The sequence below is a fragment of the Lolium perenne genome, chromosome 5, assembly GCF_019359855.2.
Source record: "Lolium perenne isolate Kyuss_39 chromosome 5, Kyuss_2.0, whole genome shotgun sequence".
Classification (NCBI taxonomy): domain Eukaryota; kingdom Viridiplantae; phylum Streptophyta; class Magnoliopsida; order Poales; family Poaceae; genus Lolium; species Lolium perenne.
In genome coordinates this window covers 183,930,795-183,949,232 of record NC_067248.2, presented here as the reverse complement: position 1 = coordinate 183,949,232, position 18,438 = coordinate 183,930,795, and positions in this window count along the sequence as shown.

Sequence of the window (18,438 nt, the reverse complement as noted above, 5' to 3'; positions counted from 1 at the left end):
TTCTCTTCATGCATGCTTGACTTCATAAGACAGAGTTTAGGGTTAGGGGTGTAGATATATACATGATTTTCTAGTTTGAATATGTGTAGACCTGTTTATCAACTTTAATGCTAACTATAGACATAAGAAGACTATGTGCTTTGGTTTTTCATTTTTCTGTTTTTTTTTTTGAATTTTATGCCCATATATTTGAATCTTGGTCAAATCCTAGGTTCAACCAAGATTTAAACAAGTTTAAAACATGGAAATTAAAAGTTAAGCATGTATCCTTCTTAGTCACTCTAAAATGAAGCTTTTGGGATGTTCTTGAAATTTCCATGTTTGAAACCCAAAACGACTTCTCTTCATGCTAGACTTCATAAGATCGACGGGGGGAAGATACATGATTTGTCTGGTTTGGATATACCTAGACCTCGTTTATCAACTCGAATGCTTACGATATGACATATATAAGAAGACTATGTGCTTTTGTTTTTCATTTTTCTGATTTTTTTGAATTTTGTGCCCACCCATTTGTATCTTGGTCAAATCGTAGGTTTGATAATGATTTAAACAAGTTTAAAATATGAAAATGCAAATGTAAGCATGGATCCTTCTTAGTCACTCTAAAATGAAGCTTTTGGGAGGTTTTTGAAATTTCCATGTTTGAAACCCAAAACCACTTCTCTTCACATGCTTGACTTCATAAGACATAGTTAATTAATTTAGGGGTTAGGGGGTATAGATACATGATTTGTGTGGTTTGAATATGTATGGACCTTGTTTATCAACTTCAATGCTTACTATATTACATACGAAAACTATTTGCTTTGGTTTTTATTTTTTCTGATTTTTTTTCAATTTTGATGCCCATTTGAATCTTGTCAAATCCTAGATTTGACGACCAAGATAATTTAAACAAGTTTAAAACATGAAAATGAAAAGGGAAGCATGGATCCTTCTTAGTCACTCTAAAATGAAGCTTTTGGGAGGTTTTTGAAATTTCCATGTTTGAAACCCAAAACCACTTCTCTTCACATGCTTGACTTCATAAGACAGAGTTTAGGGGTTAGGGGGTATAGCTACATGATTTGTCTGGTTTGAATATGTCTAGACCTTGTTTATCAACTTTAATGCTTACTATATGACATAAGAAAACTATTTGCTTTGGTTTTTCTTTTTGCTGATTTTTTTCAATTTTGATGCCCATTTGAATCTTGTCTAATCCTAGGTTTGACCAAGATAATTTAAACAAGTTTAAAACATGAAAATGAAAAGGGAAGCATGTATCCTTCTTAGTCACTCTAAACTCGGGTTTTGCCCACTTCTATAGATCAAGGGTTCAAAAAAATCCAACTACGGGGTTCGAACAACACGATTCTAATCCAAGAATTTTTTCGACCTCATCCAAATGGCCTCAAGCTATAGGGTTAGCATGTAGTGCAGTTTGTGTGAAAATGTATGCACTATGTGTGCTATAACTTGTATGTCTTTCAAATTTGAACCAAATTTGAATAAGTTTGAAATATTTGAAAAGGGGCTTTTGGGAGGATTTTGAAATTTCCATGTTCGAAACCCAAAGCCACTTATCTTCATGCTTGACTTCATAAGACGGAGTTTAGGGGTTAGGGGGTAGATACATGATTTGTATAGTTTGATATGTCTAGACCTTGTTTATCAACTTTAATGCTTACTATATGACATAAGAAGACTATGTGATTTGGTTTTTCATTTTTCTGTGTTTTTATTTTTCTGCCCATTTGAATCTTGGTCAAATCCTAGGTTTCACCAAGATTTAGACAAGTTTAACACGTAAATGAGTTAACTTGGATTTCCTACCCTTGAATCCATAGGAAACTTTGTTCTAATGCACTATAATAATCAATCGAGTTTTTACACCAACAGGTCTGTCACTTACGTGTGGTGCCCACGCTTGAGGTCCCACACTTCAGTGAGCACAAGTCACGTGCAATAGGTACGCAAACTCCCAGCCATCTTCTTTGTCAAGAGAAGATGCATCAGGATGCGTATTGGAAGTCTGTGGGTCCTTCTGGATCCTTCGGTTGTCCCTCTCACAAAAAAAACAAATCTCCCTCATTCTCGGCCTTGCTCGACTCGCTCGCTCGCTCGCTCGCACCTCCTGCTCACTGACAAACCCTGCACAAAAGTCAACATCATCACCCGAAAAAGGGGAGACACCATAATGCTCTCCCTTCTTCTCTCCTTCCGAGTGATCCCACTTCCTCCGAGTTTCACTCGACGGGCAAACACCCATGTGCTGCATAGTAATAATAAAAAGGTAGTAGAAAAATCGATATACGAATCTATAATTAAATAGGTTAAACTCGGGTTTTGCCCAGTTCTACAGATCAAGGGTTCAAAAAATCCAACTACGGGGTTCGAACAACACGATTCTAATCCAAGAATTTTTTCGACCTCATCCAAATGGCCTCAAATTATAGGGTTAGCATCTAGTGCAGTTTGTGTGAAAATGTATGCAATATGTGTGCTATAACTTGTATGTCTTTCAAATTTGAACCAAATTTGAATAAGTTTGAAATATTTGAAAAGGGGCTTTTGGGAGGTTTTTGAAATTTCCATGTTTGAAACCCAAAACCACTTCTCTTCATGCTTGACTTCATAAGACGGAGTTTAGGGGTTAGGGAGTATAGATACATGATTTGTCTGGTTTGAATATGTCTAGACCTTGTTTATCAACTTTAATGCTTACTATATAACATAAGAAAACTATTTGCTTTGGTTTTTCTTTTTGCTGATTTTTTTTTTCAATTTTGATGCCCATTTGAATCTTGGTCAAATCCTAGGTTTGACCATGGTTTAAACAAGTTTAAATCATGAATATGAAAAAATAAGCATCTATCCTTCTTAGTCACCCCAAAATGTAGCTCTTGGGAGGGTTTTTGAAATTTCCATGTTTGAAACAAAAAAAACCACTTCTCTTCATGCATGCTTGACTTCATAAGACAGAGTTTAGGGTTAGGGGTGTAGATATATACATGATTTTCTAGTTTGAATATGTGTAGACCTGTTTATCAACTTTAATGCTAACTATAGACATAAGAAGACTATGTGCTTTGGTTTTTCATTTTTCTGTTTTTTTTTATTTTATGCCCATATATTTGAATCTTGGTCAAATCCTAGGTTCAACCAAGATTTAAACAAGTTTAAAACATGGAAATTAAAATTTAAGCATGTATCCTTCTTAGTCACTCTAAAATGAAGCTTTTGGGATGTTCTTGAAATTTCCATGTTTGAAACCCAAAACGACTTCTCTTCATGCTAGACTTCATAAGATCGACGGGGGGTAGATACATGATTTGTCTGGTTTGGATATACCTAGACCTCGTTTATCAACTCGAATGCTTACGATATGACATATATAAGAAGACTATGTGCTTTTGTTTTTCATTTTTCTGATTTTTTTGAATTTTGTGCCCACCCATTTGTATCTTGGTCAAATCCTAGGTTTGATAATGATTTAAACAAGTTTAAAATATGAAAATGCAAATGTAAGCATGGATCCTTCTTAGTCACTCTAAAATGAAGCTTTTGGGAGGTTTTTGAAATTTCCATGTTTGAAACCCAAAACCACTTCTCTTCACATGCTTGACTTCATAAGACATAGTTAATTAATTTAGGGGTTAGGGGGTATAGATACATGATTTGTGTGGTTTGAATATGTATGGACCATGTTTATCAACTTCAATGCTTACTATATGACATACGAAAACTATTTGCTTTGGTTTTTATTTTTTCTGTTTTTTTTTCAATTTTGATGCCCATTTGAATCTTGTCAAATCCTAGGTTTGACGACCAAGATAATTTAAACAAGTTTAAAACATAAAAATGAAAAGGGAAGCATGGATCCTTCTTAGTCACTCTAAAATGAAGCTTTTGGGATGTTCTTGAAATTTCCATGTTTGAAACCCAAAACGACTTCGATCTCTTCATGCTAGACTTCATAAGATCGACAGGGGGTAGATACATGATTTGTCTGGTTTGGATATACCTAGACCTCGTTTATCAACTTGAATGCTTACGATATGACATATATAAGAAGACTATGTGCTTTTGTTTTTCATTTTTCTGATTTTTTTGAATTTTGTGCCCACCCATTTGTATCTTGGTCAAATCCTAGGTTTGATAATGATTTAAACAAGTTTAAAATATGAAAATGCAAATGTAAGCATGGATCCTTCTTAGTCACTCTAAAATGAAGCTTTTGGGAGGTTTTTGAAATTTCCATGTTTGAAACCCAAAACCACTTCTCTTCACATGCTTGACTTCATAATTAAGACATAGTTAATTAATTTAGGGGTTAGGGGGTATAGATACATGATTTGTGTGGTTTGAATATGTATGGACCTTGTTTATCAACTTCAATGCTTACTATATGACATAAGAAAACTATTTGCTTTGGTTTTTTCTTTTTTCTGATTTTTTTTTCAATTTTGATGCCCATTTGAATCTTGTCAAATCCTAGGTTTGACGACCAAGATAATTTAAACAAGTTTAAAACATGAAAATGAAAAGGGAAGCATGGATCCTTCTTAGTCACTCTAAAATGAAGCTTTTGGGAGGTTTTTGAAATTTCCATGTTTGAAACCCAAAACCACTTCTCTTCACATGCTTGACTTCATAAGACAGAGTTTAGGGGTTAGGGGGTATAGCTACATGATTTGTCTGGTTTGAATATGTCTAGACCTTGTTTATCAACTTTAATGCTTACTATATGACATAAGAAAACTATTTGCTTTGGTTTTTCTTTTTGCTGATTTTTTTTTCAATTTTGATGCCCATTTGAATCTTGTCTAATCCTAGGTTTGATCAAGATAATTTAAACAAGTTTAAAACATGAAAATGAAAAGGGAAGCATGTATCCTTCTTAGTCACTCTAAACTCGGGTTTTGCCCAGTTCTACAGATCAAGGGTTCAAAAAAATCCAACTACGGGGTTCGAACAACACGATTCTAATCCAAGAATTTTTTCGACCTCATCCAAATGGCCTCAAGCTATAGGGTTAGCATGTAGTGCAGTTTGTGTGAAAATGTATGCACTATGTGTGCTATAACTTGTATGTCTTTCAAATTTGAACCAAATTTGAATAAGTTTGAAATATTTGAAAAGGGGCTTTTGGGAGGATTTTGAAATTTCCATGTTTGAAACCCAAAGCCACTTATCTTCATGCTTGACTTCATAAGACGGAGTTTAGGGGTTAGGGGGTAGATACATGATTTGTATGGTTTGATATGTCTAGACCTTGTTTATCAACTTTAATGCTTACTATACGACATAAGAAGACTATGTGATTTGGTTTTTCATTTTTCTGTGTTTTTATTTTTCTGCCCATTTGAATCTTGGTCAAATCCTAGGTTTCACCAAGATTTAGACAAGTTTAACACGTAAATGAGTTAACTTGGATTTCCTACCCTTGAATCCATAGGAAACTTTGTTCTAATGCACTATAATAATCAATCGAGTTTTTACACCAACAGGTCTGTCACTTACGTGTGGTGCCCACGCTTGAGGTCCCACACTTCAGTGAGCACAAGTCACGTGCAATAGGTACACAAACTCCCAGCCATCTTCTTTGTCAAGAGAAGACGCATCAGGATGCGTATTGGAAGTCTGTGGGTCCTTCTGGATCCTTCGGTTGTCCCTCTCACAAAAAAAACAAATCTCCCTCATTCTCGGCCTCGCTCGACTCGCTCGCTCGCTCGCACCTCCTGCTCACTGACAAACCCTGCACAAAAGTCAACATCATCACCCGAAAAAGGGGAGACACCATAATGCTCTCCCTTCTTCTCTCCTTCCGAGTGATCCCTCTTCCTCCGAGTTTCACTCGACGGGCAAACACCCATGTGCTGCATAGTAATAATAAAAAGGTAGTAGAAAAATCGATATACGAATCTATAATTAAATAGGTTAAACTCGGGTTTTGCCCAGTTCTACAGATCAAGGGTTCAAAAAAAATCCAACTACGGGGTTCGAACAGCACGATTCTAATCCAAGAATTTTTTCGACCTCAGCCAAATGGCCACAAATTATAGGGTTAGCATCTAGTGCAGTTTGTGTGGAAATGTATGCAATATGTGTGCTATAACTTGTATGTCTTTCAAATTTGAACCAAATTTGAATAAGTTTGAAATATTTGAAAAGGGGCTTTTGGGAGGTTTTTGAAATTTCCATGTTTGAAACCCAAAACCACTTCTCTTCATGCTTGACTTCATAAGACGGAGTTTAGGGGTTAGGGGGTATAGATACATGATTTGTCTGGTTTGAATATGTCTAGACCTTGTTTATCAACTTTAATGCTTACTATATAACATAAGAAAACTATTTGCTTTGGTTTTTCTTTTTGCTGATTTTTTTCAATTTTGATGCCCATTTGAATCTTGGTCAAATCCTAGGTTTGACCATGGTTTAAACAAGTTTAAATCATTAATATGAAAAACTAAGCATCTATCCATCCTTCTTAGTCACCCCAAAATGTAGCTCTTGGGAGGGTTTTTGAAATTTACATGTTTGAAACAAAAAAACGAATAAAAAAATAAAAAACCAAATCACATAGTCTTCTTATGTCACAGAGTAAGCATTCAAGTTGATAAACACGATCTAGACATATTCAAACAAGGAAAATCATGTATCTACCCCTAACCCTAAACTCTCTCTTATGAAGTCAAGCATGAAGAGAAGTGGTTTTTGGGTTCAAACATAGAAATTTTAAAAATACCAAGAGCTTCATTTTGAAGTGATTAAGAAGGATACGGGCTTACCTTTTCATATTCATGTTTTAAACTTGTTTAACTCTTGGTCAAACCTAGGATTTGACTAAGATTCAAATGGGCATAAAAAATCAAAGCACATAGTCTTCGATCTTATGTCCTATAGTAAGCATTCAAGTTGATAAACAAGATCTAGACATATTCGAACCAGAAAAATCATGCATCTACCCCTAATTAACCCTAAACTCTATCTTATGAAGTCAAGCATGCATGAAGAGAAGTGGTTTTTGGTTTCAAACATAGAAATTTTAAAAACCTCACAAGAGCTTCATTTTGGAGTGATTAAGAAGGATACAAGCTTACTTTTTCATATTCATGTTTTTAAACTTGGTTAACTCTTGGTCAAATTAACCTAAGATTTGACCAAAATTCATATAGGCATAAAAATTCAAAAAAATGAAAAATGAAAAACTAAAGCACATTGTCTTCTTATGTTATACAGTAAGCATTCAAAAGTTGATAATAAACGTACAAAGCTCGATCTAGACATATTCAAACCAGAAAAATCATGTATCTACCCCTAACCCTAAACTCTGTCTTAATTATGAAGTCAAGCATGAAGAGAAGTGGTATTGGGTTTCAAACATGGAAATTCCAAAAACCTCCCGGCCACGAGCTCCATTTTGGAGTGACTAAGAAGGATCGATTTTACTTAGGTATGTAGTATTGTACATCACAAATGTGAAATGAAACAGATGATGTGAATCTCTATAAACCCTAAACCCTAATTATATTAAACCCCTAGACCCTAACACTAAACCTTGTATATATATAAACCATAAACCTATATATCACTACCAAAAAATGAGTCATGCGATTCAAATGTTTGACATTGTTTTCTCGTAGCATGCAAAATGCTCTCACACACACTTCTAGGGAAGCGAGGCCTCAAACACATGGTGCAAAAAAATATGCAGGGTTCTTGTCTAAACATAGAAGTGTATAATGCCATGTTTATTTGGTATTGTTCATAGAGGTATTATGTAAACCACAAATGATATGACTATGCATGCTTTGTTTCGATCTTTTCTATCAATCCCCACAATAACTTATTAATTCGGCTTGTTTTAAAATTTAGCTAGGTCGAGCAATCTCACGATGCTCTCACCCTGCTTGTTTTAATTTGTTCTAGTAGGAGGGTGCGGTGCATGTGTTTGGCCATTATTATATAAAATGTACTTGGCTCGATCCACACATTCAGGCCACACACCCATGTATTTTTTAAATTATTTGTTTGATCTGTACTTCATCTACACACTGTGTCAAATTTGCATTTTATCGGATTTAGCCCAAGAAATTGTATATATATGGATGCACATTGAGATAATTCATGAAACCTTGGAAATGGTCATCCTGTCATGCATGTTTCCCCACGAATGAAAACTTGATTGGTGGCAGACAAGCAAAAACACATTTATGGGCGACAACCCAAAATGCACATATTTTGCAAAGTATTCATGCGTGCATGATGAAAAGTTGCAAATATATACATAAAATTGGGCCATGATTCAAAAGTTTGGCATGGTTCTTGTGTAGTGGTACCAAGCTCACATGCATGTGGGAGGAAATTTAGCTGGACGGACTCCAACATGGTGCCAATCTACTTGAGGGTTCTTCTCTAAAACACCGTATGGCATGTTTGGTATTTTCCCTAGATATATGTACTACAAAATGATGAATACTCCATGTTTTTAGATTGCCTTTTTTGAATCACGTGTGCCTTGATTTCAAATCTAGGTCAAATCACTGGGGGAGGGGAATGAATGTGTTTCTTTTTGATGCATCGCTAGCTCGTATTTCCGAGTTTTTTTTGGGTCCCACAAATTCAGGGTAGCATCACCCCCCCCCCCCAGTAAAAGTTTTAGGCGAGTAGTAGAATGGCATGACCAACTAGTTTCAAGTAAAAGTTTGAATATAACCAAAATATACCAATTGATTGATGAGTTAACTTGGCTTCATGGAAAAATTAATGTCTTGTAAATGAGATAACTTGGCTTTCCTACCCTTGGATCTATAGGAAACTATGGAGTACTAATACATTATAATAATCACCCGAGTACACCAACTGGTCTGTCACTTACGTGTGGTTCCCATGCGTGAGGTCCCACACTTCAGTGAGCACAGGTCATGTGTCCACCAGTCTAGAGGCTCCCGTTAAAAGAAGAGCCCTCTATATTATTACTCGTATAAAGAAACATCAATCTCCATAAACATCAATCTCCTTCTCGGTTCTCAGCTTCTCACCGCTCCCCCCCCGCCCGCGCCGCCGCCGCCACAACCCCCGCGCCCCTTTCCGATCCCTCATCGACCTTAGACTATGGAGTTGCCCTGTGCCGAAGAAGCAGCCTCGAAGCCGACGATCCAGTGTCCCACCGACGGGTGTGGGAGGGCGATCCCGCACAACGAGGAAGACAAGCACCTGATGGCGGGCCCGCACGGCTATTGCTTCTGCACGCACCCCGGCTGCGAATTCGCCGATTCGAAGGTACCGTTCATCCTACACCTCAGAGAAGCCCACTTGACCGCTGTGGATAGGTTCCCGTACGACGAGGACTTCGGATTTGTTCATCTGAAGGTGCCGGCACCGGGCTCGCCAAAACGACAGCTCATCGGCTACGGGACGGATGGCGCAGTGTTCACCTTGCACATCCACCCTTGCGGCATGGACACCGCGGTATCCTTCGTGTGCGTCAGGCCGGCGGCGTGCAACTTGCCCCGGTATAGGGTGACAATGTGGGCGAACGGCCCGTCGATGCCGGGGCCGCGTAAGCTTACCGGGGAACACTTGTTTGACGTGGTGAAGGCGGTATTAGAGCCGACGAGCAGCCCGACTCCGGGCACAGTTTCTTTGGGAGATGTCACTTCCTTCCTCTCGGTGCCGCCGCAGTACCTGTGCGGCAATGAATCATCGAAGCAGCTGACTATCTATTTGCGCATCGATAAGGAGTGAGTGAACATAACACTACCCTCAATCTTATTGGGACGATGCTAATGTGGATTTAAGTAATGCTGAATTAATTTGTTTTTCTTGTGACAGGGCGATTAGCAAGGAGAAGAGGATCTCCGTGCACAGCTAGCGACCTATATCTCGGCGTCCACCAAGTGTCCCTGAGTAGGAGATCTTGTTCTGCCTCTTCTTTTGATGTTTATATTGCTTCATCACCGTAAAAGGAAGGGTGTGTCTGGGGCTTCCTGCTTCAAAGTACTCAGTATAAGGACTAAAAGAGACGTTTTGCTGATGGTTCTTGTCAGGACGGCCGTAGTGTTGGAGGTGGTCATCTACTTCGGTGGGGAAGGACTACTTAGACCTTTATCTAAAAATGTTGAGGGATTGGATGTATTTTATGTTTACCATGAATTAGTCTATGTAATATGTAACCCAATTCGCCGATTAATGCAACTCTGGATCCTTCACTGTCATACGACTACTAAAACAAAATAAATAAATAGGCATTTTAAGTTTAATGCACATTTAATCAAGCCACATAATGTTGGCGTACTTGTAAGCAATCAGGTTTACTATTATTGGCATGTGTGGTACAATTTCATGGGGCAATACCCAATCTAGCTTGTTCAATTACATTACATGAAGTAATTAAAATATGGATGCCTAGAATTATTCACTTCCGTACATTGCGATGGCTTATAGCGATTTCTATGACCAATCTACATCACAAATCTAGTTCAAATTTGATCTATTTTTATGAACAAAATTGGAAACTCTACTTGGCATTTTCGTTTACTATGACCAGATTCACATATGTAGTGATTCATTTTCTTTTCAAATCGCCATACCATTTCCTCGTGAACTCTTCATCTTTTTTTTGGTTTTAATGAATTTCCTTTGGTTGCATTCAATTTGCTTCAAATTCACCGGCTTCACCATTCGTACAAATTGTTCATCTTTTCTTTGTATTTTTTTCATGCATGAAGCATAACACCTTACCATGGTAAAATCTGCATATTTTCTACCAAAACTCGTGCCGAACTTTAAAGAACATGCAATTTTAAATTGACTAAAATTGGTTAAAACTCAACATAAGTCCACATATATTACAAACTCGAGAAATAATCAACATATATATCACCTAAATGGTCATCTTATGAAGTATGCCATGTTTCGAAATTGTTACCTTGAAAATTTGGCCCTTCTCTCAGGCAGCCACTTCACAATAAAGCTCACATAAAGCTCTTGTTTTACACTAATAAAGTAGAATGTATTTTTGTGTGAAATGAAGTTGAATAAAATATATGTGAACGGTAAGATGCACATTGCTGCCAATATTTGGGATAATTATTAGTAAGTTCATACTAATATACAATGCAATCAACATGACCACACATGTGTAAGCAAGAAAATAAATCTATCTTAAATTACCTTAAGGTTGTAAGTTTGTTATTTGTATAGCAATTTTATCTCATACGATGACTCAAGCTAGCACATTTTTTTTTGAATTTGCTTCAATATTCTAGGACCCACCACATTCGTAAAATGGTAGTGCCAATTTTACGTATCGTAGTGCACAAAAGACACACACACACACACACACACACACACATATGCTCACTTATTTCAATATTTAAACTATATTTTCTTCATTCAAATTTTCCGACCTGGCAATTTGAACATGTAGTTGAATTTTGAGTAAAACCGCTCATACATCAAACATGAATCCAAATAAGGTACAATTCGAGAAAATCTACACATCACATTTTGGCCAATATACATTGTATAATGCTTGTGAAAATGTAGAATATGAAATAGTCAACGCCACCTTTTTAGGTCATGAATGTCTTGGGCATCGACCAAAGTCTGGTAGGATGGTGAGGCATGAGTTACGAACATCCTTCTTCTCCTCTCACCCCCATTTGAGAGAGAGAGAGAGTGTGTGTGTGGGGGGGGAGGGGGGGTGGGGTAGAAAGCCATGTTAATAAATTAACTCATACATGAAAGCAAGAAATCAAACTTGATTTATATAAATCACTCTTAGGATTGTAGTTTGTTATTTTTATACCATCTACATAGAGGATGACATGCGGGTCCCAATTAGCAGCAGCGGTATCACCGTTTGAGAGGCTGCACTGGATCGAAAGAAAAAGGCAAGTGACCAAATATCAGGAGCCAAAAATAATCCAAGAAAAGAAATTTTATTGTACGTAGAGGATGACATGCGGGTCCCATTTTGCAGCAACGGTCTCAACGTTTCCAAGGCGGCACAGAACCAAAAGAAAAATGAAGTAGCCAGAAATTAGGGGGTGAAAAAAATCCAAGAAGAAAGATTTCAATTGGGCTGCATCTGGACATCTGGGCCTTCGAACTATCCTGCTTGGCCTTTTGACTCGTACAATTTCAGCCCACTCCAAAACAGGAAAGTTTCGAATTTTCTAAAAAAACAGAAAAGTCCTATGCTTCGCAAAGACAAAAAAACAAGGAGATTCAACATATAAGTTTGTTTATGTAAAAATAAAGATTTAATTATCCGTTTGAAATAGCTCAGAGCGCAATACATTGTTTATTGTCTGCAAAATAATCAAGATATCATATGTTTCTTGTACGGGGAGGCTGACATCGGGGACCCATGAGCCAACAACGTCGTCAACGTTTTAAAGGCGGCAGGGGATGGAAAGAAAAAATAAACCATAAATCTGTTGGTAAAAAATCCAAGAAAAGAAACATTTTCGTTCTGAGAGGATGACATGCGGGACCCATGAGGCAAAGATCCTCAGCGTTTATTGTTCATAGAGGTTGACATGTGGGACCCGTGAGCCAGCAGCATCCTCAACGTTTTAAAGGCTGCACGTGATCGAAAGAAAAAATAAGCCAAAAATCGTTTGGTCAACAAAATCCAAGAAAATAAACATTTACCGTTCTGAGAGGATGACATGCGGGACCCATGAGGCAGCAGCATCCTCAACGATTCCAAGGCGGCAGGGGAAATATCCAGAAATTAATTAGGGGTTCAAAATAAATCCATCAAAGGAAACTTTTATTGTTCATAGAGGATGACATGTGGGACCGACCTGCCAACAGTGTCCTCATCGTTTCAGACGGGGCAGGAGATCAAAAGAAAAAGGCAAATAGCCAGAAATTAGGGGTAAAAAATAACTCCAAGAAAGGAAACTTTTATTGTTCGTAGAGGATGACATGCGGGACTCATGAGCCAGCAGCTTACTCAACGTTTCAAAGGCGGCATGAGATCGAAAGAAAAAGGCAAGTGACAAAATATCAGGAGCCAAAGATAATCCAAGAAAAGAAACTTTATTGTACGTCGAGGATGACATGCGGGTCCCATTTAGCGACGGTCTCAACGTTTCAAATGCGGCTTGAGATCAAAAGAAAAAGAAAGTTGATTGTACATAGAGGATGACATGCGGGTCCCATGAGTCGGCCAGCCTTACCCAACGTTTCCAAGGCGGTAGGGGATCAAAAGAAAAAGGAAATAGCCAAAAATCGAGAGGGTGAAAAAAAAATAAAGAAAATAAACTTTTATAGCACATAGAGGATGACATGCGGGTCCCATGAGCCAAAGAGGTTCCTCAACGTTTCAAACGTGGCATGAGATCGAAAGAAAAAGGCAAGTGACCAAATATGAGGAGCCAAAAATAATTCAAGAAAAGAAAGTTTTATAGTACATAGAGGATGACATGCGGGTCCCATTTAGCAGCAGCGGTATCACCGTTTGAGAGGCGGCAGGGGATCTAAAGAAAAATGAAATTGACAAAAATAAGAGTGTGAAAAAAACAAAGAAAATGAACTTTTATAGTACATAGAGGATGACATGCGGGTCCCATGAGCCTGCAGGTTCCTCAACGTTTCAAACGTGGCATTAGATCGAAAGAAAAAGGCAAGTGAAAAAATATCAGGAGCCAAAAATAATTCAAGAAAAGAAAGTTTTATAGTACATAGAGGATGACATGCGGGTCCCAGTTAGCAGAAAGCGGTATCACAGTTTGAGATGCGGCATTGTATCGAAAGAAAAAGGCAAGTGAAAAAAATATGAGGAGCCAAAAATAATTCAAGAAAAGAAAGTTTTATAGTACATAGAGGATGACATGCGGGTCCCATTTAGCAGCAGCGGTATCACCGTTTGAGAGGCGGCAGGGGATCGAAATAAAAAGGTAAGTGACCAAATATGAGGTGCCAAAAATAATTCAAGAAAAGAAAGTTTTATAGTACATAGAGGATGACATGCGGGTCCCAGTTAGCAGCAGCGGTATCACCGTTTGAGAGGCGGCAGGGGATCGAAAGAAAAAGGCAAGTGACCAAATTTGAGGTGCCAAAAAAAACTCCAAGAAAAGAAAGTTGATTGCACATAGAGGATGACATGCGGGTCCCATTTAGCAGCAGCGGTCTCAACGTTTCCAAGGCGGCAAGGGATCAAAAGAAAAAGGAAGTAGCCGAGAAATCGTGGGGTCAAAAAAATCCAAGAATAGAAAGAATTTTGGTTCATAGAGGATGACATGCGGGACCCATGATCCTGCATCGTAAACGGCTCGATCGGAGAACGTTGAACGAGATGGCGCGATCTAGAAAAAAAACAATGCCAGAGAGGCTGCCATCTGGGCCCTACATCCCTCGGCGGTGCGGATTTGCGTTGACTCGGCCGGCGAACCCGAGATTTCGAGATGCACCACGTCCCGGGCCACCATACGCGACGTTTTGGCCGCTTTCGTCGGGCTAGGTGGCCTCAAAAACGAGAAAAAAAAAGTTTTGACATGCACCACGGAGGGACCAAAAATCGTCGGCCATGGTACACCAGCAACCACGGCGCGACTTCAACTTCGTCGGCCATGGCAACTTTTCTTGTAGTGCTCGTCATCATCATCATCCTCGTAATCATCATCATCGTCGTCCTCATCATTGTCCTCCTCACCATCACCTTCCTCCATCTCCTCATCCTCTTCTTCTTCATCTTCGTCTTCAACATGGCCTTTGCCATGAGGCGGTGGAGAGGGGCGAATGATGCGCTCGGGAATGGAGTCTTCGGAGCTAGACCAAGTGTACTTGGAGGTCCACTCACCGGGAGGTGTGATGTTGTCCTCGGAGCCCGCGGAGATGGTAAGCTCCATGTGCCTCATCATCGCCTTTTGGCGTTGGCGGATCTTCTTGTTGTCATGCTGAGCTTGGTACAACTTGTCTTGGAGGTCCTCCTTGAAGCAAAAGGACTTCTTGAGGAGAGCGGTGAGCTTGGCAAAGAGGCCTTTGGTATTGACGGAGTTGGGCACGAAGTCGGAGTCATCACTATCGGCTTCCTCCTCCTCCTTGTCCTTGGGGGCATTCTTGCCAAATCTTGGAAGATCATGATTCTTGACAAGAGGGCTCTTCTCCTTATGGATAGTGATATTGGGGCGGAAAAGAGCTAGAAGATCTCCACGACCCTCTTGATTCCATTTAAGGAAAATGAGCCTCATGATGTAGGGCCCATATTGAGGAAGCTTGTGGAGGAAAGCATAGTCACGCATTTCATGCCAAATGTAGTCCATGACATCCAATTGCTTGCCGCTGCCCTTCATCTCATCGGTGCGCACAAGGAGGTTCACAAGAAATCCATGCACTTCATCATGATTGGTGTGCTTGGGGTTGATGGTGCTGTGGTAGATGCGATTCATGATGTCGTAGACGGGAAGGAGATGGTAAGCACTTCCACACAACATCCTTTCGGGGATGTAGAGATTGGCCATCTTCTCCTTGGCCATTGGCTTGGGATGAAGGTGAATCCGGAAGAAGTTGGCGTCATAGTCGGGAAGCTCATATCCAATGCCCCTAGCAAACTCCTCCCAAGTGGCCTCCATCACATGCTCCCGGGTCATCCACTTCAAGGTGTGGAAGCCACCTTCATCCTCAAGAAACACAACGGTGGCATAGAATTGGCAAATCACTTCCTTGGAGTAGTTGTGGGAGAAGGTCATCAAAGGAGTAAGCCCTTGTTCTTCACATATCTCAAGAGCCTCTCCAAAGTACTCGAGGTTAGACTTGAGCTTATCCATGCTGATGGAGTATTGGGGGCAACAATTGAATTCCTTAGCTCCATAGACCTCATTGTAGATCCTCTCTTGGTCGGCATGATAGAAGAAAGGATTGGGGCATTGACGAGCATTCCTTGGCAGCAAATAAGGATTGTCTCCTCGTACTTGCAAGAATTGGGCCTTCTTGAGATCGGTCATAGACTTTTGAGTACCCTAAGTTGTCCTTCTGCCAGCTGTTGCCGCTGCTGCATCCCTTTGACGCTTGGTAGTCCTTGTAGGCACAATCTCTTCTTGCACATCTTCATCTCGATGACGACGAGAAGAAGGCTTAACCTTGCCTCCACCACGGGGCCTGGATGATCCTGTGAACAGCAAAGGTTTGGGAGGGAATAGGGGATAAGTGCACAAGACATGGAATTAAAGATCAAAGAAGACACTAACAAGCAACATTGGTGAAACTAGTCAAAGCGGTAGTACCGCAATCTGACCCGGTAGTACCGCTTGGACCGGTAGTACCGCTCGTGAATGAGCGGTACTACCGCTCAAGCTCAGCACATCTAGATCGAGATTGAGAACATGGCAAAGTAGTTCCTAGTGTCACACATTGGTGCAAGCTAGTATCCCCGTACATGTAGAGCTTCCAAGAGGGCTTCTCCACCGCAAACCCCCATCAAACCCTAGCCTATGCATCTAGGGAGTTCAACACACCCTAGAGAGAGAGATTATGGTTCATACCGGAGGACATGGCGGAGAAGAGGATGGGGAAGCTTCTCCACGGAGGAGATTTGGCCTGGAGCGGCTGGAAGAGGAGATCGGGGTCGGTCTCCTCGAGGTCTTGAGCTTGGGGGCGCCGTTGGCTTGAGGTGGGTGGGAGAATGTGGTGTTTTGGGAAAAACTCGTCCCACCCGGTACCTCTAGTCAAAGGTGCAAGCGGTAGTACCGCTTACCGGTACTTGCCCGGTACCTCGAGCGGTAGTACCGCTCTGGGGCCAAATTCTGAATTTCGTCAGATTACTGCCCCTAAGCGGTAGTACCGGCCTGAGATCCGGTAGTACCGGCCTCCAAAACTCAAAGACACTAAGATTTTGGGGTAGACTTGTGCTTTTAGACTGAATTGGCACAAGAGGTAGATATTGGCTTAGGATTAGATGACGGAACTGTTAAGGTACTACCCAACCAAGCTTGCAAGAATCAAGGCATGAAAAGCCAAGCTTGGGTGAATCTCCCACAAAGAACACGGAGAAGAGAAAACAAGAAAACACGGAAAAGGAGAAAAAAGAAACAAAATAAAGGTCAAATAAAACAAAAAGAAAGAGCTCCTCAAAGAGGAGGTCGATGGCCGAAACCGTCGTGTGAGAGTAAAGTGGTGTGAGGTCGCGTAGATATATCTAGAACTCACGGCCACAACTCAACATGAAGCTCATTAGTCAGTTAGATGAGAAATAGAGAATGTTTTGGGTTTCTTTATGCATTATGGGAGGAGGGATAGCTCAATAAGTTTAAATCGCACTCCCCCTATGTTCATGCGTGCTTTCCATCTAGACATGTAGCATGAAAGTGGTATGAATGTCCACTCTTGATGCAATGTCCGGATGAAATGCACAAAGGGAGAGAAGCAAACCTTATCGTTGACCGGTAGAGCATGAGATCATTTCCTTGTCGGTCTCATCAAGAGTGTTGACACTTGAGGTACTTTGGGGTTTCCATATAGTTGACCCCTTACATATGTACTTTGCTTGAGATACGAAAGGGTCTTGAACTTTTGCACACCGGCGAGAATAGATCATAGGAATAGATTCTTGAGAGGTCCTTCGATCTTCAAAAAGGTTTGGGTCCTCGCCATGACCCCCATTGTGATTGATGCCGAACTTGAGGTTGTGGAAGAGGTGATCTTTCACTTGGTTTATCGTCGAAAGAGGCTTGGCCTTGTGGTGTAGATGGCTCCACATAGGTGGAACTTCGTCCTTCCCCGGCACTCGTAGAAGGTAGATTTTGAGGTCGGCGAGTGCCAACACCCATCCTTCCTACGGTAACCGGGGGAATTGCATCTCCTTTCTCACAAGAAGCACTTCGCCCCTTCAAAGAACTATCATCTTTATCAAAAGAGTCTCATCACACAATACCACAAACCACGCAATAGACTCATACTCCATCATCATGTTTGAGTGTCTTCAATTAAGGTTTGTCTCTCACTACCAGCAACCCCATGAAGTTAGGGAAAGAATATGGCTAGGAGTATATGACGGATTCCTTCTTTTCCAATGAAGACATCCAAGATATTGAGCTTGAACTCCATTCCATTGTTGCTCCTTCTTGCAAAGATCATGGTATAGAAGTTGCATTGAACTTGTTTGACAAACTTCATCATGGTTCATTTTCTTCAACGCAATTCCTACAAAACACGATCTCTACACAAGGAAGCATTTTCTATTAGTCTGAGACCGTGGCATCTTGGAGAGACTAACTCCACAAGAGAGCCACCACATGTTCATTGTAGTAGGTACAAAGACCCAAGCGTGTAAAGCAATGAATGGAGAGAATCATAAACAAAGGTCTTGACAAGGTAGGACATCATCACCACCTTGTCAAGGCCCAATACCTTTAAGCTTGCTTGTGTTATCGTCAAGAGAATGGTAGAGATAGATGGCTTGATGACGACAACAAAATCCTTGCTTCCGGTCATAAG